This window comes from Hypanus sabinus, chromosome 1 (genome assembly GCF_030144855.1).
Source record: "Hypanus sabinus isolate sHypSab1 chromosome 1, sHypSab1.hap1, whole genome shotgun sequence".
Lineage (NCBI taxonomy): Eukaryota > Metazoa > Chordata > Chondrichthyes > Myliobatiformes > Dasyatidae > Hypanus > Hypanus sabinus.
Window position 1 is genome coordinate 5868553 of NC_082706.1, and position 22092 is coordinate 5890644.

The 22092-nt window shown below is 49.3% G+C and overlaps 1 protein-coding gene across 1 annotated transcript in view; it reads right to left on the minus strand.

Moving 5' to 3' along the window:
• The window catches only part of LOC132390668 (bone morphogenetic protein 1-like), a 308728-nt gene that overhangs the window by 280988 nt on the left and 5648 nt on the right, over positions 1 to 22092 (minus strand). The gene's annotated exons all lie outside the window — the stretch shown is intronic.

Here is a 22092-nt window from a genome sequence, read left to right on the forward strand (position 1 = left end):
GCTTTCAAGACTTCTCACAGGCAAAAATAACACCCAATTATGTCCCAGCTCAAGTCATGCAAAAATAGAGAAATCCACTTAAAAAGAAGCTGCCTCTCCTACATTTGGGATGTACTGCTCAGGGCTGTAACTGGCACCAGCACGTTACACCCCAAGCTCCCTTTGGGCAAGATATTCCAGGTAAGTTTACTCAGCTGTTCAAAAAATAAATCTGGGTGATGCAAACACGACAGCATAAATCTCAACCTTTTGAAAAGCAGAGCCTGCTCTAACATCTCTGATCCATCGCTACGCTTAGTCAAAGTTAATTTTATTATCAAAGTACGTTTATGTCACCATAAACAACCCTGAGATCCATTTTCCTGTAGCCATACTCAGCAAATCTACAGAATAGTAGCTATAACAAGATCATTGAAAGATCAGCCCGAGTGCAGGAGATGACAAACTGTGCCAAAGCAAATAGAAGTAAAGAGCAATAAATAACGAGAACATGAGATAACGAGATAAAGAGTCCTTAAAGTGAGATCATTGGATGTGGGAACATCTCAATAGATGAGTGTAGTTATCAAAAAGCATTTACTTTCCCAAGCCGTCACACCTCCACCTATTAATCCACCCACCCCCACCACCACTTTATCCATGAGAAGAATTAGGCCATTCAGCCCATCAAGTCTGCTTCACCGATTTGTTCTCTCTCTCAACCTCATTCTCCTGCCTCTGACACTCTTACTAATCGACAACCTATCAACCTCTACATTAAATTTAGCCAATGACTTGGCCTCCACAGTCACCTGTGACAATGAATTCCTCAGATCCACCACCCTCTGGCTAAAGAAATTCCTCTCATCTCTGTTCTAAAGGGGCGCCCTTGGATTCTGAGATTCATCAATAAAGGAATTCCTCATTGGACCATAAACCAATGACACTGCAGAATCAGGCCACGTGACCAATCGAATCTACCCCAACGTTTATTATCCCTCTCAATTCTATTCTCCCCATAACCTTTGAATTCATTGCCACACGCCACTGAACGCAGAATGAGGCTGAAAGGATTAATAATTTAGCCATGATGGAGCAGAGTCGATGGGCTGAATGGCCTAATTTTGCTCCTGTGCCTCATGGTCTTAAAACAGCGAGTCAGGAAGAAGGTACTTAATGGACAACTCAGGGCACTTCATAGATCTGCGTTTACTAGTACTGGAAAGTTAGTTTGATCTTGCAACGTATGAGACTCTTCACAAATATCATAGCCAATGTGAACCAAACTGACCTTTACTTGCAAACTGGTAGTTCAAAGCCAAACAGAAGTTGCAACCCAAGATTCTAGATCAAAGCTGGAGTAATGTAGCAGAGATCCAATCTGAACAGCTAAAAGATACAATCTGATTTATATTGTATCTAATTGCAGATAATGGTCCATGCACAAAGCATGGTACCAGGGAATAAATGGGGTTGCACTGTGCCATTTGAAAATTACATTCTGAACAGGATGATCAGTCTCCGCTCTTTCACTCAGTGTGTGTGAAGTGCAAACGATTCACATTGCAGAAATTAGATTTCTGTCTGAATAAGATGCTTAATTTCAAACTTCTCAATAGACAAAGATTGATCTTGGGAAGTTAAAAGACCTTGGAACTCTAAAATGTTTGTGATGTTTTTGGGTGGTAGTATTAACTATCGACAGCGGCTGAATCGTACACCGCAGTAATCAGTAACCCAACACATCCCGCAGTCTATCATTCAACAAAGCAGGAGATTAACTCTGGCTTGAGAAAGGCATGTTGGGAGCAACATCAGGCATACCCAGGAACGAGATGGCAACCCAGCACTGCTTCAACGCAGACAAGAGAAAGCTTGCAAACGCTGGAAGTCCAAAGCAACACACACAAAATGCTGGGGGAGCTCAGCAGGCCAGGCAGCATCTACGGAAAAGAGTACAGTTGATGTCTCAAGCTGAGACGCTTCTTCGGGACTGGAAATTAAGAGAAGTCAGAGTAAGAAGGTCAGGGGAAGAAGTGGAACTGGCTAGCAGGTCATAGGTGGAACTGGAAAGGCGGAGGGATGACGTAAAGAGTTGTGAAGTTGCTTGGTGAAAGAGACTGCAAAAGGGGTATCTGACAGCTGAGGGTAAAAGACCAGGGAAGAAAGGTCTGATATATACCAGTGATTTTAAACCTGATAGAATTGAGAGAGAGAGCATGTTTCCTTTAGTGGGGTACTAAGACAGAGGCAACAGCTTCACAACAGAAGGATGTATCTTTACAACAGAGAGGAATTTTTTTAGCCAGAGGGTAGTGAGCCTGTAAAATTCATTGCCACAGACAGCTGTGGAGGCCAAGTCATTGGGTATACTTAAACTGGTTTGAAAGGTTCTTGATTAGTCAGGACATCAAAAGTTATGGGGAGGAGGCAGGAGAATGGGGTTGAGAGGGATAATAAATCAGCCATGATGGAACGGCAGAACAAACCCAATGGGCTGAATGGCTTAATTCTTCTCCTGTGGTGGGTGGTAGATGTGAAAGCTGTGGGACTGAAAATGCAAGAGTTTTAAATCTCATACAGTTTAGCTATATAAAATCATGAGTGGCATCTTCAAGCCAGATAGAAAACACTTTTCCCTATGGCAGAAGCATCTAACACCAAAAGGAGTAGGTTTAAGATGAGGTTTGAGAGGTTTAGAGGGGGTCTGAGGAAGACCTCGTTTCACCCAGAGCTTGATCGAAGTCTGGAAAAGACAGCCGAGACGCTGGTCAGAATCAGAATCAGGCCTATTAACACGGACGTAGCAAAGTTCAAAGTAAATTCATTATCAAAGAACATATACATCACCAGAGACAACCCCAAGATTCATTTTCTTACGGACATACTCAGTGAGTACAAAAAAAACACAATAGAATCAAAGGAAGACCGCACCCTACAAGGTGACAGAAAGCAAAACCGTGCAGATACAAAAGAAAAAGTAATAGTAATAAAAGCAAAGCAATAAATATCAAGAACAGGAGATGAAGAGTTCGTCGGCTGAGGGAACAGTTCAGTGATGGGATGAGTAAAGTTGAGTTGAGTTTTCTAAGATGGCGCTGGTGAACATGGCAATGTTCTGTGGGCTGCGTACGTACGTCATGAAATTCGCTGTTTTGCAACATTTGCATTTTGTCTCGCAACGTTTAACTTGATTACCGAGGCAGAGCAGATTTCAGACGAGAGGGCTGCTATTTGAGAGCCAGTATGCACAAGATGGGCTGAAGGGTCTGATACTGTGCAGTGTGATTCTTTAACCATCACAATGTGCTGAAACTGGTGAGAATGGGAACATTTCTGTGGCAGCTGAAAAAGAACAGAGATCCTGCTGTCAATGTGAAGAGTACGGAGTGTGACAGGGAAGGTGTGGAGTAGTTCACCAACAAATTAGAAACGTTAAATGATTCTACATGAAATACAACAAGCCAACGGTTAAAGGAGACACATCTATGGAGGGGAATAAATGGTCAGCGATTCAGGCTGAGACCCTTCACCACGCTGAGTTCCTCCAGCATTTTGTAGGTGTTGCTCCGATCCCACAATCCATTATGAAGCTGATGTCCCTCATTCTTCCCTTTCTCCCATGGTTCAATCTCCTCTCTGATCAGGTTCCTATATCACCTCCCAGTTTCTCATTTCATCCCCTGACATCCCCCCCCCTCACCTGCCAGCTCATATGGCCCTCTCCCCACTACTCATTGTGGCTTCCTTTCAGAATCAGAATCCTGTTTAGTATCTTCGGCACACCTGTACGTTGCGAAATTTCTTGTTATGCCCTTCCTTTCTAGCAGGGACTTGGCCCGAAATGCTGACTGCTTAGTCCCTTCAATCAATGCTGCCCGACCTGCTGAGTTTCTCCAGCATTTTGTGCCCATTGCTTAAGATTTCCAGCATCTGGAGAAACTCTGGCAGCTATTGAACCTGTCACAAACACGAGAAAAATCTGCAGATACTAGAGTACCAAACCAACACGCACCAGATGCTGGAGGAACTCAGCAGATCAGGCAGCATCTATGGAAAAGAGTAAACAGTCGACGTTTCGAGCTGAGACTCTTCTTCAGGACTGGAGAGGAAACAGAGTATTCAGAGTAAGAAGGTTGGGGGTTGGGGAAGGGTGGAAGTAGTACAAGATGGGAGAGAAAGCTATTGAAGAAAGGGAAGGGTGAGGAGCGCCATTGGGAGATGATGGGCAAGTAACGAGCTAAGGTAAGAGGGGAAAAAGGAATGGGGAATGGTGAAGGGGGGGCAGTTAGTGGAAGTTTGAGAAATCGATGTTGATGCCATCAAGTAGACTCGTCCAACCTGAGCGTCGCCTTATCATGGCAGTACAGGTGGCCGTGGACCGACGTGTCGGAATGTGATGTAGCAGGCTGCACACTGTGTCCTCTGGCGCTTGTACAATGGTACGGAAACTCCTGAAAACATCAGATGTTTTGTGCAGGATGAAGTGCAGAAGAAGGTGCCATATTGTGTAAATTCATTCAAAATAAATGAAGCAGATAAAGGGGTTCTAAGCATCTTCCGAGACAAAGAAACTTTAACAAAAGAGTTTGCTTCTAATGATGTCAATTCAATTGTCCCAGATTTTCCACAAAGCTGACAATCATTAACTGTTCTGCAAAGGTAAACACTTACCAGTGAACTCACTAAAATCAAGTTCAGTCAATATTTAGTAACCTGTGGCACAGACAATGAGATTCCCTGCTGTTGAATTCAAATCCTCTTCAATAGGCTCATCAATAAGCTACTTAATGTGGATCAGGGAGTGTAAACACCATTCAGTCTTCACCTCCATCTATCAGCTTGCCAAAAGCAGGCGACAATGGTGTAATTAATGCACAGGATCAAAAAAAATCCACTGAGGGTTGAAAGCTCCCCCAGTCCTACCACAGCCACCATCTTCCCCACCACTGGGGATATCCTCAAAAGTCGACGCTTCAAAAACAGATGTGGCATCCATCATGAAGGGCTCCCAGCACCCAGGAGATGCCCTGTTCTTATTGCTAACATCGGGGAGGAGGGAGAGAAGCCCGAGAATGAACACACAATAGCCACCCCCTCTGCCATCAGGTTTCTGAACAGACCACGAAATGCTGGGGGAGCTCAGCAGGCCAGGCAGCAACTATGGAAAAGAGTAAATTGTTGATGTTTCAGGCCGAGATCCGTCATCAGCACCTGATGAAGGGTCTTAGCCTAAAATCTCAACCCTTTCATCTTTTTCAAGGATGCTGCCTGACCGCGGAGTTCCTCCTGCGTGTTGTGCATGTTGCTTTGGATTTCCAGCTTCTGCAGATCTTCTCCTGTTTGAGACGATGAACGCTACCTCACTATTTTTTGCTCCCATATTGCACTATTTATTTAATTTTAATATACAGCATACCTGTGTATATTTCTTATTGAAATTTACAGTATTTTGTATGGATTACACTGTACTGCAGCTACATAACAGATTTCCTGACATACATCATCATTATGTGCCATGTCATATGACGTGGGTGATCATGGTCTATCCATGACCATGATTGATTTGCTTTTGACGTTTTTCTACAGAAGTGGTTTCCCATTGTAGTGTCTTTACAAGACGGGTGACCCCGGCCATTATCAATACTCTCCAGAGATTGTCTGCCTGGCGTCAGTGGTCACATAACCAGGACTTGTGATCTGCACCAGCTGCTCCTTCGACCATCCACCACCTGCTCCCATGGCTTCACATGACCTTGATGAGGGGCTAAGCAGGTGCCACACTTTGCCCGAGGGTGACCTGCAGGCTTGTGAAGGGAAGGAGCACCTTACACCTCCTTTGGTAGAGACATATCTCCACCCTGCCACCCCAAATTAAATCATTATCACTGTGATTTTCAGCTGCATTGGATTAATTCTGGTTCACTGAGTGATTTGTATCCCAGTCTTGTCTGCTTTTACATAAGTACGAGACGGGGGTGGGGGGAGACTGGTACATTGCAGGCTAGCGGAGGGAAGGAGCACCTTACACCTCCTTTGGTAGAGACACATCTCCACCACACCACCAACGCGTGAAATACACACGATATTAAACCTGATTCTGATATAAACTGAAGGTGACACCCATCGAACAGGTGTGGTTAAAAGAAGGGGCTGTACTTTTAGTCTATAATGTTACCAGTAACTAAGCCTCATTTCAAATTTTAAAACCTATAGAGTCGTAGAGAAGGACAGTACAGAACCAGTTGGATCTGAGTTGGATGATTAGCAGACAAGGCTGGGATACAAATCACTCAGTGAACCAGAATTAATCCAATGCAACTGAAAATCATAGAAACATAGAAAATAGGAGCAGGAGTAGACCATTCAGCCCTTCGAGCCTGCACCGCCATTCAGTATGATCATGGCTGATCATCCAACTCAGAACCCTGTACCTGCTTTCTCTCCATACCCCCTGATCCCTTTAGCCACAGGGCCATATCTAACTTCCTCTTAAATATAGCCAATGAACTGGCCTCAACTGTTTCCTGTGGCAGAGAATTCCACAGTTTCACCATTCTCTGTGTGAAGTTTTTCCTCATCTCGGTCCTAAAAGGCTTCCACTTTATCCTTAAACTGTGACCCCTCGTTCTGGACTTCCCCAACATCGGAAACAATCTTCCTGTATCTAGCCTGTCCAATCCCTTTAGAATTTTATACGTTTCAATAAGATCTCCCCTCAATCTTCTAAATTCCAGTGAGTATAAGCCTAGTCGATCCAGTCTTTCTTCATGTGAAAGTCCTGCCATCCCAGGATTCAATCTGGTGAACCTTCTCTGTACTCCCTCTATGGCAAGAATGTCTTTCCTCAGATTAGGGGACCAAAACTGCACACAATATTCTAGGTGCAGTCTCACCAAGGCCTTGTACAACTGCAGTAGAACCTCCCTGCTCCTGTACTCAAAATCCTTTTGCTATGAATGCCAACATACCATTTGCCTTTTTCACCGCCTGCTGTACCTGCATGCCCACCTTCAATGACTGGTGTATAATGACACCCAGGTCTCGTTGCACCTCCCCTTTTCCTAATCGGCCACCATTCAGATAATAATCTGTTTTCCTGTTCTTGCAACCAAAGTGGATAACCTCACATTCATCCACATTAAATTGCATCTGCCATGAATTTGCCCACTCACCTAACCTATCCAAGTCACCCTGCATCCTCTTAGCATCCTCCTCACAGCTAACACTGTCGCCCAGCTTCGTGTCATCCGCAAACTTGGAGATGCTGCTTTTAATTCCCTCATCTAAATCATTAATGTATATTGTAAACAACTGGGGTCCCAGCACTGAGCCTTGCGGTACCCCACTAGTCACTGCCTGCCATACTGAAAAGGTCCCGTTTACTCCCACTCTTTGCTTCCTGTCTGCCAACCAATTCTCTATCCACATCAATACCATACCCCCAATACCGTGTGCTTTAAGTTTGCACACTAATCTCCTGTGTGGGACCTTGTCAAAAGCTTTTTGAAAATCTAAATATGCCACATCCACTGGCTCTCCCCTATCCACTCTACTAGTTGCATCTTCAAAAAATTCTATAAGATTCGTCAGACATGATTTTCCTTTCACAAATCCATGCTGACTTTGTCTAATGATTTCACCTCTTTCCAAATGTGCTGTTATCACATCTTTGATAACCGACTCTAGCATTTTCCCCACCACCGATGTCAGACTAACCGGTCTATAATTCCCCAGTTTCTCTCTCCTTCCTTTTTTAAAAAGTGGGGTTACATTAGCCACCTTCCAATCCTCAGGAACTAATCCAGAATCTAAGGAGTTTTGAAAAATGATCACTAATGCATTCACTATTTCTTGGGCTACTTCTTTAAGCACTCTGGGATGCAGACCATCTGGCCCTGGAGATTTATCTGCCTTTAATCCCTTCAATTTACCCAACACCACTTCCCTACTAACATGTATTTCCCTCAGTTCCTCCATCTCACTAGACCCTCGGTCCCTTACTATTTCCGGAAGATTATTTATGTCCTCCTTAGTGAAGACAGAACCAAAGTAGTTATTCAATTGGTCTGCCATGTCTTTGTTTCCTATGATCAATTCACCTGTTTCTGACTGTAAAGGACCTACATTTGTCTTGACCAATCTTTTTCTTTTCACGTATCTATAAAAGCTTTTACAGTCAGTTTTTATGTTCCCTGCCAGCTTTCTCTCATAATCTTTTTTCCCTTTCCTAATTAAGCCCTTTGTCCTCCTCTGCTGGTCTCTGAATTTCTCCCAGTCCTCAGGTGTGCCGCTTTTGTTTGCTAATTTATATGTTTCTTCTTTGGACTTGATACTATCCCTAATTTCCCTTGTCAGCCACGGGTGCACTACCTTCCCTGGTTTATTCTTTTGCCAAACTGGGATGAACAATTGTTGTAGTTCATCCATGCGATCTTTAAATGCTTGCCATTGCATATCCACCGTCAACCCTTTAAGTATCATTTGCCAGTCTATCTTAGCTAATTCATGTCTCATACCTTCAAAGTTACCCTTCTTTCAGGTCAGAACCTTTGTTTCTGAATTAACTATGTCACTCTCCATCTTAATGAAGAATTCCACCATATTATGGTCTTCTTACCCAAGGGGCCTCGTCCAACAAGATTGCTAACTAACTAACCCTTTCTCATTGCTCAATACCCAATCTAGAATGGCCTGCTCTCTAGTTGGTTCCTCGACATGTTGGTTCAGAAAACCATCTCGCATACATTCCAAGAAATCCTCTTCCTCAGCAACCTTACCAATTTGGTTCACCCAATCTATATGTAAATTGAAGTCACTACTGTTCCTTTATTGCACGCATTTCTAATTTCCTGTTTAATGCCATCCCCAACCTCACTACTACTGTTAGGTGGCCTGTACACAACTCCCACCAACGTTTTCTGCCCCTTAGTGTTACGCAGCTCTACCCATATCAATTTCAGTGATAATGATTTAATTTGGGGTGTCAGGGTGGAGATGCGCCTCCACCAAAGGAGGTGTAAGGTGCTCCTTCCCTCCGCTAGCTAGCCGCTGACCGATTACTCTTGGGCAGGGTGTAGCATCTGATTAGCCCCCCAAAGCCATGGGAGCAGGTGGTGGATGGTCGTATGAGCATATCACAAGTCCTGGTTATGTGACCACTGATGCCAGGCAGACAATCTCTGACGAGTATTGATAATGACTGGGGTCACCCATCTTGTAAATCATTCCCACAAACTACAGCACAATGCACAATACAGCACAGGGATTTGCTTCTGCAGATTCTGGAAATCCACAGCAACATATGCACAAAACACTCAGCAGTCAGGCAGCATCTGCAGAGAGGGATAAATGATGATGACCGGAAACATCAATTGTTTATTCCTCTCTATAGATGCTGACTCACCTGATGAGTTAGAAGGATTCATCTTGGTCTCCCCCAAACAGACAAGAGAGTCAGGACCAGAGGCAATGGTCGGGCCATTTCTACTCATTGTTCCACGATGTTTACTCGTCTCTGTGCTGAACTGATGCCGAGACCGTAGCCTGCTCCAGGCTCCGTGACATTTACTCGTCTCTGTGCTGAACTCAGGCTGAGGCCTGCTCCAGGCTCCTTGATGTTTACTCGGCTCTGTGCTGAACTCAGGCTGAGGCCTGCTCCAGGCTCCGTGACGTTTACTCGTCTCTGTGCTGAACTGATGCCGAGACCGTAGCCTGCTCCAGGCTCCGTGACGTTTACTCGGCTCTGTGCTGAACTGATGCCGAGACCGTAGCCTGCTCCAGGCTCCGTGACGTTTACTCGTCTCTGTGCTGAACTGATGCCGAGACCGTAGCCTGCTCCAGGCTCCGTGACGTTTACTCGTCTCTGTGCTGAACTGATGCCGAGACCGTAGCCTGCTCCAGGCTCCGTGACGTTTACTCGGCTCTGTGCTGAACTGATGCCGAGACCGTAGCCTGCTCCAGGCTCCGTGACGTTTACTCGTCTCTGTGCTGAACTGATGCCGAGACCGTAGCCTGCTCCAGGCTCCGTGACGTTTACTCGTCTCTGTGCTGAACTGATGCCCAGACCGTAGCCTGCTCCAGGCTCCGTGACGTTTACTCGTCTCTGTGCTGAACTGATGCCCAGACCATAGCCTGCTCCAGGCTCCGTGACGTTTACTCGTCTCTGTGCTGAACTCAGGCTGAGGCCTGCTCCAGGCTCCTTGATGTTTACTCGGCTCTGTGCTGAACTCAGGCTGAGGCCTGCTCCAGGCTCCGTGACGTTTACTCGTCTCTGTGCTGAACTGATGCCGAGACCGTAGCCTGCTCCAGGCTCCGTGACGTTTACTCGTCTCTGTGCTGAACTGATGCCGAGACCGTAGCCTGCTCCAGGCTCCGTGACGTTTACTCGGCTCTGTGCTGAACTGATGCCGAGACCGTAGCCTGCTCCAGGCTCCGTGACGTTTACTCGTCTCTGTGCTGAACTGATGCCGAGACCGTAGCCTGCTCCAGGCTCCGTGACGTTTACTCGTCTCTGTGCTGAACTGATGCCCAGACCGTAGCCTGCTCCAGGCTCCGTGACGTTTACTCGTCTCTGTGCTGAACTGATGCCCAGACCGTAGCCTGCTCCAGGCTCCGTGACGTTTACTCGTCTCTGTGCTGAACTCAGGCTGAGGCCTGCTCCAGGCTCCTTGATGTTTACTCGGCTCTGTGCTGAACTCAGGCTGAGGCCTGCTCCAGGCTCCGTGACGTTTACTCGTCTCTGTGCTGAACTGATGCCGAGACCGTAGCCTGCTCCAGGCTCCGTGACGTTTACTCGGCTCTGTGCTGAACTGATGCCGAGACCGTAGCCTGCTCCAGGCTCCGTGACGTTTACTCGTCTCTGTGCTGAACTCAGGCTGAGGCCTGCTCCAGGCTCCTTGATGTTTACTCGGCTCTGTGCTGAACTCAGGCTGAGGCCTGCTCCAGGCTCCGTGACGTTTACTCGTCTCTGTGCTGAACTGATGCCGAGACCGTAGCCTGCTCCAGGCTCCGTGACGTTTACTCGTCTCTGTGCTGAACTGATGCCGAGACCGTAGCCTGCTCCAGGCTCCGTGACGTTTACTCGTCTCTGTGCTGAACTGATGCCGAGACCGTAGCCTGCTCCAGGCTCCGTGACGTTTACTCGTCTCTGTGCTGAACTGATGCCGAGACCGTAGCCTGCTCCAGGCTCCGTGACGTTTACTCGTCTCTGTGCTGAACTGATGCCCAGACCGTAGCCTGCTCCAGGCTCCGTGACGTTTACTCGTCTCTGTGCTGAACTGATGCCCAGACCGTAGCCTGCTCCAGGCTCCGTGACGTTTACTCGTCTCTGTGCTGAACTCAGGCTGAGGCCTGCTCCAGGCTCCTTGATGTTTACTCGGCTCTGTGCTGAACTCAGGCTGAGGCCTGCTCCAGGCTCCGTGACGTTTACTCGTCTCTGTGCTGAACTGATGCCGAGGCCGTAGCCTGCTCCAGGCTCCGTGACGTTTACTCGGCTCTGTGCTGAACTGATGCCGAGACCGTAGCCTGCTCCAGGCTCCGTGACGTTTACTCGTCTCTGTGCTGAACTGATGCCGAGACCGTAGCCTGCTCCAGGCTCCGTGACGTTTACTCGTCTCTGTGCTGAACTGATGCCCAGACCGTAGCCTGCTCCAGGCTCCGTGACGTTTACTCGTCTCTGTGCTGAACTGATGCCCAGACCGTAGCCTGCTCCAGGCTCCGTGACGTTTACTCGTCTCTGTGCTGAACTCAGGCTGAGGCCTGCTCCAGGCTCCTTGATGTTTACTCGGCTCTGTGCTGAACTCAGGCTGAGGCCTGCTCCAGGCTCCGTGACGTTTACTCGTCTCTGTGCTGAACTGATGCCGAGGCCGTAGCCTGCTCCAGGCTCCGTGACGTTTACTCGTCTCTGTGCTGAACTGATGCCGAGACCGTAGCCTGCTCCAGGCTCCGTGACGTTTACTCGTCTCTGTGCTGAACTGATGCCGAGACCGTAGCCTGCTCCAGGCTCCGTGACGTTTACTCGTCTCTGTGCTGAACTGATGCCGAGACCGTAGCCTGCTCCAGGCTCCGTGACGTTTACTCGTCTCTGTGCTGAACTGATGCCCAGACTACAGCCTGCTCCAGGCTCCGTGACGTTTACTCGTCTCTGTGCTGAACTCAGGCTGAGGCCTGCTCCAGGCTCCGTGACGTTTACTCGTCTCTGTGCTGAACTCAGGCTGAGGCCTGCTCCAGGCTCCGTGACGTTTACTCGGCTCTGTGCTGAACTCAGGCTGAGGCCTGCTCCAGGCTTCATGTCCATGGACTCACTTCAGTTCTGAATGCTAATTGCTTACTTTTATTTTTTGCACAATTTGTTTTTCTTTCTCTCTGCACATTGGGTGTTTGACAGTCTTTTTTTTAAAGTTTTTTTTAGGTTTCTTTGTTTTGTGGCTGCCTGTAAGCAGACAAATTTCAAGGTTGTATAATGGTATACATACTTTGGTAATAAATGTACTTTGAACCTTTTGACCTTTGGAATAGCACCAGAATGTCTTTTAGATCTACCCTGAGGGATCAACTGAAACATCTAACATTTTAACCTGTGACAGTGAGACATTGCCACATTGTAAACTTGGAACGCCAACCTTCAATATATGACAAGGTTTCTGAATTGGAACTTGAATCAATGACGAGAGATGTTTGACCACCAAAGAGGAAGGATGCCTCAAGAACTCATGGGGGAAGAACATCACAGGAAGTTGATGGTGTTAACCAGTGAACACAAGGTGTTCATCGATGAAGGTATTTGACAGCTTTGCAAATCAGATTGACATGCTTATTCCCAGTTGCATAGAACATCTTCTTGCTGCTGCCATCAGGAAGGTGGTACAGGAGCCTCAGGACTCACACCACCAGGTTCAGGAACAGTTATTACCCCTCAACCATCAGGTCCCACACCACCAGTTTCAGGAACAGTTATTACCCCTCAACCATCAGGCCCCTTGAACCAAAGGAGATAACTTCACTCAACTTCACCTGTCCCATTATTGAAATGGTCCCAGAACCAACTGACTCACTTTCAAGGACTCCTTCTCATGTTCTCCATATTTATTGTTTATCTTTTTACTTATTTATTATTTTCTTTCTTTTTTTTGTATTTGCAGTTTGTTGTCTTCTGTACTCTGGTTGAACGTACTAGTTGGTGTGGTCTTTCATTGACTCTGGTATGGTTATTATTCTATAGATTTATTGAGTATGGCACCTATAGTCCCAACACTGGGCCTTTTCAATCCATCTGGTCCGGCATTTAAACCATCAGACCATTCCTCACACTTGGACCCGAGCCCTGTCGCATCGATACGCTCTGGGCCTTGACACTGCGGCCACTGTTCGGCCCATACTCATCCTTTCTAAATCAGCCCAGCGCTTAGATTGATCAAACCCCACTCTCGGTTTAGGTGGGCAGACCTCTGCCAAAACTGACTCTCCCCTGCTTCACTCACTCACTCCCTCGATGACCCAATATTATTAGTCTTAGAATGACCTTTCAGTCTAGAACAGGCATTACCTAAAATTACCCTGCTACGTATTTAAAACCAGACAAGCTTGCACAGTAACACTTTCCGCACAAAACTACAAGTCACAAAGCAGCATGGCAGTGTACTGGTTAGTACCAGCAAACTGTGTTCAATTCACACCACTGCCTTGAGAAGAATTTGTACGTTCTCCCCAAGACAGTGCGGGTTTCCTCCAGGTGCACCCACGGTCCAAGATGTACCAGTTGGTAGGTTAATTGGTCATTGTAAGTAATCCTGATTAGGACTAAATTGGTGGATTCTCAAAGGGCCGGAAGGGAGGGAGTACTGGGCTGAAGGTGGAGGAATCTGATAGGACAGGTCTGTGGGCCATGGGCAAAAGGGAAGGAGAAGGGGAACCAGAGGGAGGTGAGGGGTGAGTGGGGAACCAGAATGGGAAAAGAGAGACGGGAAAGGGAGGAGATGACCAGAAGTTCGAGAAATTGTCACCATCATGCAAGATTCTCAAGGGATGGATTTGGGAGCTATTCCTAATGCTCACACTATACCAAACCCCAGATTCAAAACAAACCTTAGCTAATTTTAAAAGAATTTATCCCATGCAATGAAAATAAAAGCTCCCCTCTGCTCCTAAAGCCTTTCTCCCCCCCACTTGTACCCAGGCGCAGAAGACCGATGATTCAACCATTCCCATTCGTACACAAATGTACTTCAGGTATTGCCTCAAGAATCAGAAAACAAGACAGAGCAAGAACAGGCCAGATGTCTTGCATGTTGACTGTATGTTAACTCCCTAAGGAAAAGAACTTTATATTTTCTGTAGGCAAAGTATCTTGCAGACATACCAACGTCAGAATCGTACTCTTAAACGATTAGATAGTGTCGATTTTCAGGTAGACATAATATCAAAACAAATAACATATTAGAATTTACAGTCAACAGTTCTCCGTGTTCTCCATTAAGCTTTAAACACAAGCGATTCTGCAGATGCTGGGAATTCAGAGCAACACACACACAAAGAGCTGGATGAGCTTAATGGGTCAGTGCCCCACCTTCATATCTCTTTTTTTAAGTTGCCTTCTGTTGGTTTTTAAAAGCTTCCAATCCCCTAACTTTCAATTAATATTTTGCTCTATTATATCCCCCCACATTTCCTTTCATGCTATCTTTGACTTCACTTGCCAGCCTCAGTTGCCCCATCCTCTCTTTAGGAGACCTCTTCATCTTTGGGATGATTCTATTCTGCACCTTCTGGATTGCTGCAGAAACTTCAGCCACTGCTGTTCTGCCATCATCCCTGCTAGTGTTCCCTCCCAATCAACTTTGGCAGCTCCTTCCTCCATTTACTCCACTGTAATACTGATACAACTGATTATATCTTCTCCCTTTCAAACTGCAGCGTGAATTCTATTGTATCACAGCCTCCTAAGGGTGCCTTTACCTTAATTGAATTGAATTGAATTCAACTCTATTACTTATATCCTTCATATTTGTGAGAAGTAAAAATCTTTGTTACATCTCTGTCTAAATGTGCTATATGCGATTTATAATAAATAGTATGTACAACAGGACAGTCAATATAACATAGAAATATAATTGTATCAGCGTGAATTAATCAGTCTGATGGCCTGGTGGAAGAAGCTGTCCCGGAGCCTGTTGGTCCTGGCTTTTATGCTGCAGTACCATTTCCCAGAGGGTAGCAGCTGGAACAGTTTGTGACAACTCGGGTCCCTAATGATCCTTCGGGCCCTTTGTACACACCTGTCTTTGTCAATGTCCTGAAGAATGGGAAGTTCACATCTACAGATGCACTGGGATGTCTGCACCACTTCTGCAGAGTCCTGTGATTGAGAGAGGTACAGCTCCCATAACAGGCAGTGATGCAACCAGTCATGCTCTCAATCATGCCCCTATAAAAGTTCTTGGGGTTTGGGGGCCCATATCAAACTTCCTCAACCGTCTGAGGTGAAAGAGGCGTTGTTGTGCCTTTTTCACCACACAGCTGGTGTGTACAGACCATGTGAGGTCTTCGGTGATGTGGGTGCCAAGGAACTTAAAGCTGTTCACCCTCTCAACCCCAGATCCACCGATGTCAATAGGGGTTAGCCCGTCTCCACTCCTCCTGTAATCCACAACCAGCTCCCTTGTTCCTGCGACATTAAGGCAGAGGTTGTTTTCCTGACATCATTGTGTCAGGGTAATGACTTCTTCGCTGTAGGCTGCCTTATTATTGTTTGAGATTAGGCCAATCAATGTAGTGTCATCAGCAAACTTAATTACAGATTGGAGCTGTGGGTGGCGACACAGTCATGGGTATACAAAGGGGACTTAGGACACAGCCCTGTGTTGAGAGTCAGAGGGGCAGAGGTGAGGGAGCCCACTCTTACCACCTGCCAGCAATTTGATAGCTCCCTAATCAAATCCAGTTCATTACTCAACACCCAATCCAGAATTGCCTTTCCCTAATGGGTTCAACTGAAAGCTGATCTAAAATGCCATCTCATGGGCATTCTACAATCCCCTCTGTTTGGATCCAGCACCAACCTGCACATCGAGTCCCCCATGACTATCAAAACATTGCTCTTACTATATTCCTTTTCTATTACCTGCTGAAATTTATATCCCACTTGCTGGCTACTGTTCAGAGGCCCGTATACAACTCCCATCAGGGTCTTTTCACCCTTGCAGTTTCTTAACTCTACCCACCACGAATTCTACACGTTCCAATCCTGTGTCACCAAAGACCAGCAAGTTTCTACAGATGTACCTTGGAGTGCATTCTACCTGGTTGCATCACCGTCTGGCATGGAAAGGCCAGCTCATAGGATTGGGGAAAAGCTGCGGAGGGTTGCAAACTCAGCCACTCTATCATGGGCACTATCCTCCCCACCAGCAAGGACTTCTTCAAAAGGCAACGTCTCAAAAAAGCAGCATCTATCATTAAGGACAGCCCCCTGCCCCCATCAACCAGGATGTGCTCTCTTATCGCCACCAACAAGGAGGGGCTACAGGAACCTGAAGAGACAGACTTTACTTTTGAAGAAGAGTTTCTGCCACTATCTGTATAGTGGTGGTCATCCATCGCACCCAACGATGACAGGAAACCCGTGCGGCAGCTTTTAAAGTGTCACTCTGGGCAGTTCCACTCTCTCAGTCTCGGGAGTCTGGGTCCAGTGATATGAATGAGCGTCACAAACTGGGATCTTCCTTGGTTGCAGCAGATGACCGTGGCATCTTCTGTGCCTTGTCATCTCCTTCCCTTTCCACCCAGCCTTGCAGCACCTACTTCCAGGCCGTAGATCTCACTGTAGATCTCGTCGGCTCAGTCCGCCGGAGCTGACTTTGCATGCTAGGACCGGCATGTCTCTCTCTCACCAGGTTGCGAGACCCTCCGGCTACCCCCACCTGGTTTAGCCCATGCTTCCAGCATACAAAACCATGAAGTGCAACATGTCACTAAAGATTCATTTTCTGCACTCCCGTTTCCCTGCAAACCTTGGCATGTCGACAACAAGCACGGTGAAAGGTTTCACCAGCACATTGCAGTCATGGAGAAGGGCAACTGGAATCATCAAATCTGGCTGACTATTGTTGGACACTTAGGCGAGGGGCCTTAGATACTGAATAGAAAATAAATGTTTTTAGTCAAACTATTGCAAAGCATCAGCATCGTTATGCAATTAAATGCATTATATTCAATAAAAGTTAATTTCTTGTTTCTCTAAATTTCTACGTGACTCAAGTAGGCTGAATTTATAGTAAGCTCAAAGTACACTGCAGATGCTGTGATCAAATCAACATGCACAAACAAGCTGGACGAACTCAGCAGGTCAGACAGCATCCGTGGAAACGAGCAGTCAACGTTTCGGACTGAGACCCTTCGTCAGGACTGAAGAGGGAGGGGGTGAGGGAGGGTGGGAAGGAGAAGGCTGGAAGGTGCCAGCTGAAAAACCAATCAGAGGAAAGATCAAGGGGTGGGGGAGGGGAAGCAAAGAGGGGATAGGCTGGAAAGCACTATGGGTAGTAGAGGACGGCAGAATTATGAGAGAGGTGATAGGCAGCTAGAAGAGGAGGCAGAGTGAAAGTGGGATGGGGAAAGGGAGGTGGAGGGAATAACTGGAAGTTGGAGAATTAGATGTTCATACCAAGGGGCTGGAGGCTACCCAGATGGTAGATGAGGTGTTGCTCCTCCAACCTGAGTTTGGCCTCATCATGGCAGTAGAGGAGGCTGAATTTATATATGAGTTCAGTTTCAAGCAGTCTATCATTAACAAAAAAATATCTGAGGAAGCAACACTTTAGAAAAAGAAAATTGGTTGTCCAGTATTATCATTCATTGTCAGTTACATGGACCACCACAGGCCCTTATCCCATTACGTTCTTCTTGTCCTCAAACTCGAGTCCACTACTGGGACAGAGGCCACCGGAGTCCTCTGACCTCAGCCAGTCTTCCAAATCCAAGTGTTAGTGTAGCCCATCTATATGCCTTCCAACTGAAGACCCTTCCTCTCCCAGGGACGAGGTCTTTGAAGCTTCTGTAGCTCTGGGTTTTTATGTGATGGGGTTGCGAGCACCACGCCCAATCCTCCTCCTTTTGCTGCTGGTTCCACTATGTTGTGCCGACCTTTTAACCTACTCCAAGATCAATCTACCTCCAAAAGGACCACAACCACGTCACAGGATTTGGAGGCTTGTGTGCCTCAATGACCCGGAGAGTTATGTTGGCTGGAATCAGGGCTTTACGCTCTGACTATTGGTCGGGACACCCATTTCAAACAGTCAGAGGGTAGAGGCCAGACGGAGAGCCATCGAATGGATCTCCTGGTTTGGGCGTTCAGCTCAATCCTGACTGGTCAAATAAAATTGTTACAGAAACAGCAATGAAGAATACTTTGATATCTAAGTGTGACAGTATAAGGCCAAGGACAGACAGAGATGCAGGACCTTCATTGCTGCCCTGAACATCAGCAGCATCATGAGCAGCAACTAAAATCAATCTAACACCTAGAGAACCACACTTAGTAACTGATGAGACATCACGGTTCCCAGTACAGAACAGCTGCAGGGCACTAAACTCAGATCTGGAATTCATACCTCACCGTTTTCCTTACAACCCAGCACTGGGAGCAACATTTCAACAGTTACTTGGTAATTTAATGACAAAATAATAGAACCCTAAACCAAGATCAGAAATGGAGCACGTAAGATGCTTGGCTGGGGCGAGGAAGTGTTCACACAGACAGATGCTGACTGCTGTGCTGTTTTCCGGTGGCACAGGTAGTTGACTCAGAGTAGAGATTATGTTTGGAGCCTGCTGACTCCATCACGAGCATTTTTTCACACCCATTCCTATCTTCTTACTCCGCAATCTCTCTGCTTTTTGTCACATCCATTTATTTGTCCAACTTCTTCTATTCCCAGGTACATTTACAATTTCTCAATTTTCTGTCATCCAACTATCCTTGGCTTCGCTGTCTCCCGATCTATATCTCCATTCCCTCTCTCTTTATTAATTCATTCTTTCAATTCCCATTCCTCACCTTCACTCCATTCCTATCTTCCCCATCACTCACTAACTCTGACCGGGAACAGACAGATGGGGGAGAGCGACGGGGAGAAGGGAACGGACGGGGGGAGAAGGGAATGGACGGGGGGAGAAGGGAACGGACGGGGGGAGAAGGGAACGGACGGGTGGAGAGCGACAGGGAGAAGGGAACGGACAGGAGAGAAGGGAACGGACGGGGGAGAGCAATGGGGAGAAGGGAACGGATGGGGGAGAAGGGAACGGATGGGGAGAGCAACGGGGAGAAGGGAACGGACGGGGGGAGAGCGATGGGGAGAAGGGAACGGACAGGGGGAGAGCGACGGGGAGAAGGGAACGGACGGGGGAGAGCGACGGGGAGAAGGGAACGGACGGGGAGAGCGACGGGGAGAAGGGAACGGGTGGGGAGAGTGACGGGGAGAAGGGAACGGATGGGGGAGAGCGACGGGGAGAAGGGAACGGACGGGGGGAGAGCGATGGGGAGAAGGGAACGGACAGGGGGAGAGCGACGGGGAGAAGGGAATGGACGGGGGGGAGAGCGACGGGGAGAAGGGAACGGACGGGGGGAGAGCGACGGGGAGAAGGGAACGGACGGGGGGAGAGCGACGGGGAGAAGGGAACGGACGGGGGGAGAGCGACAGGGAGAAGGGAACGGACAGGAGAGAAGGGAACGGACGGGGGAGAGCAATGGGGAGAAGGGAACGGATGGGGGAGAAGGGAACGGACAGGGGGAGAGCGACGGGGAGAAGGGAACGGACAGGGGGAGAGCGACGGGGAGAAGGGAACGGACGGGGGGAGAGCGATGGGGAGAAGGGAACGGACGGGGGGAGAGCGACGGGGAGAAGGGAACGGACGGGGGGAGAGCGACGGGGAGAAGGGAACGGACGGGGGGAGAGCGACGGGGAGAAGGGAACGGACGGGGAGAGCGACGGGGAGAAGGGAACGGACGGGGGGAGAAGGGAACGGATGGGGGGAGAGCGACAGGGAGAAGGGAACGGACAGGAGAGAGACTGGGAGAAGGGAACGGACAGGGGAGAGCAATGGGGAGAAGGGAACGGACGGGGGGAGAGCGACAAGGAGAAGGGAACGGACAGGGGAGAGCAATGGGGAGAAGGGAACGGATGGGGGAGAAGGGAACGGATGGGGGGAGAGCGACAGGGAGAAGGGAACGGACAGGAGAGAGCGACGGGGAGAAGGGAACGGATGGGGAGAGCAACGGGAGAAGGGAACGGATGGGGAGAGCAACGGGAGAAGGGAACGGATGGGGGAGAGCAACGGGGAGAAGGGAACGGACGGGGGAGAGCAACGGGGAGAAGGGAACGGATGGGGGGAGAGCAATGGGGAGAAGGGAACGGATGGGGGGAGAGAGACGGGGAGAAGGGAACGGACGGGGGGAGAGAGACGGGGAGAAGGGAACGGACGGGGAGAGCGACGGGGAGAAGGGAACGGACGGGGGAGAGCGACGGGGAGAAGGGAACGGACGGGGGGAGAGCGACGGGGAGAAGGGAACGAACGGGGGTAGAGAGACGGGGAGAAGGGAACGGACGGGGAGAGCGACGGGGAGAAGGGAACGGACGGGGGAGAGAGACGGGGAGAAGGGAACGGACGGGGGAGAGAGACGGGGAGAAGGGAACGGACGGGGGAGAGAGACGGGGAGAAGGGAACGGACGGGGGAGAGAGACGGGGAGAAGGGAACGGACGGGGGAAAGCGACGGGGAGAAGGGAACGGACGGGGGGAGAGAGACGGGGAGAAGGGAACGGACGGGGGGAGAGAGACGGGGAGAAGGGAACGGACGGGGGGAGAGAGACGGGGAGAAGGGAACGGACGGGGGGAGAGAGACGGGGAGAAGGGAACGGACGGGGGGAGAGAGACGGGGAGAAGGGAACGGACGGGGAGTGCGACGGGGAGAAGGGAACGGACTGGGGAGAGCGATGGGGAGAAGGGAACGGATGGGGGGAGAGAGACGGGGAGAAGGGAACGGATGGGGGGAGAGAGACGGGGAGAAGGGAACGGACGGGGGGAGAAGGGAACGGACGGGTGGAGAAGGGAACGGACAGGGGAGAGCGATGGGGAAAAGGGAATGGAAGAGGAGAGAAGGGAACGGACGGGGGGAGAAGGGAACGGACGGGGGGAGAGCGACAGGGAGAAGGGAACGGACAGGAGAGAAGGGAACGGACGGGGGAGAGCAATGGGGAGAAGGGAACGGATGGGGGAGAAGGGAACGGATGGGGAGAGCAACGGGGAGAAGGGAATGGATGGGGGAGAGCAACGGGGAGAAGGGAACGGACGGGGGGAGAGCGATGGGGAGAAGGGAACGGACAGGGGGAGAGCGACGGGGAGAAGGAAACGGACGGGGAGAGCGACGGGGAGAAGGGAACGGGTGGGGAGAAGGGAACGGATGGGGGAGAAGGGAACGGATGGGGAGAGCAACAGGGAGAAGGGAATGGATGGGGGAGAGCAACGGGGAGAAGGGAACGGACGGGGGGAGAGCGATGGGGAGAAGGGAACGGACAGGGGGAGAGCGACGGGGAGAAGGGAACGGACGGGGAGAGCGACGGGGAGAAGGGAACGGATGGGGGAGAGCGATGGGGAGAAGGGAACGGACGGGGGGAGAGCGACGGGGAGAAGGGAACGGACGGGGGGAGAGCGACGGGGAGAAGGGAACTGACGGGGAGAGCGACGGGGAGAAGGGAACGGACGGGGGGAGAGCGACGGGGAGAAGGGAACGGACGGGGGGGAGAGCGACGGGGAGAAGGGAACGGACGGGGGGAGAGCGACGGGGAGAAGGGAACGGACGGGGGGAGAGCGACGGGGAGAAGGGAACGGACGGGGGGAGAGCGACAGGGAGAAGGGAACGGACAGGAGAGAAGGGAACGGACGGGGGAGAGCAATGGGGAGAAGGGAACGGATGGGGGAGAAGGGAACGGATGGGGAGAGCAACGGGGAGAAGGGAACGGACGGGGGGAGAGCGATGGGGAGAAGGGAACGGACAGGGGGAGAGCGACGGGGAGAAGGGAACGGACGGGGGAGAGCGACGGGGAGAAGGGAACGGACGG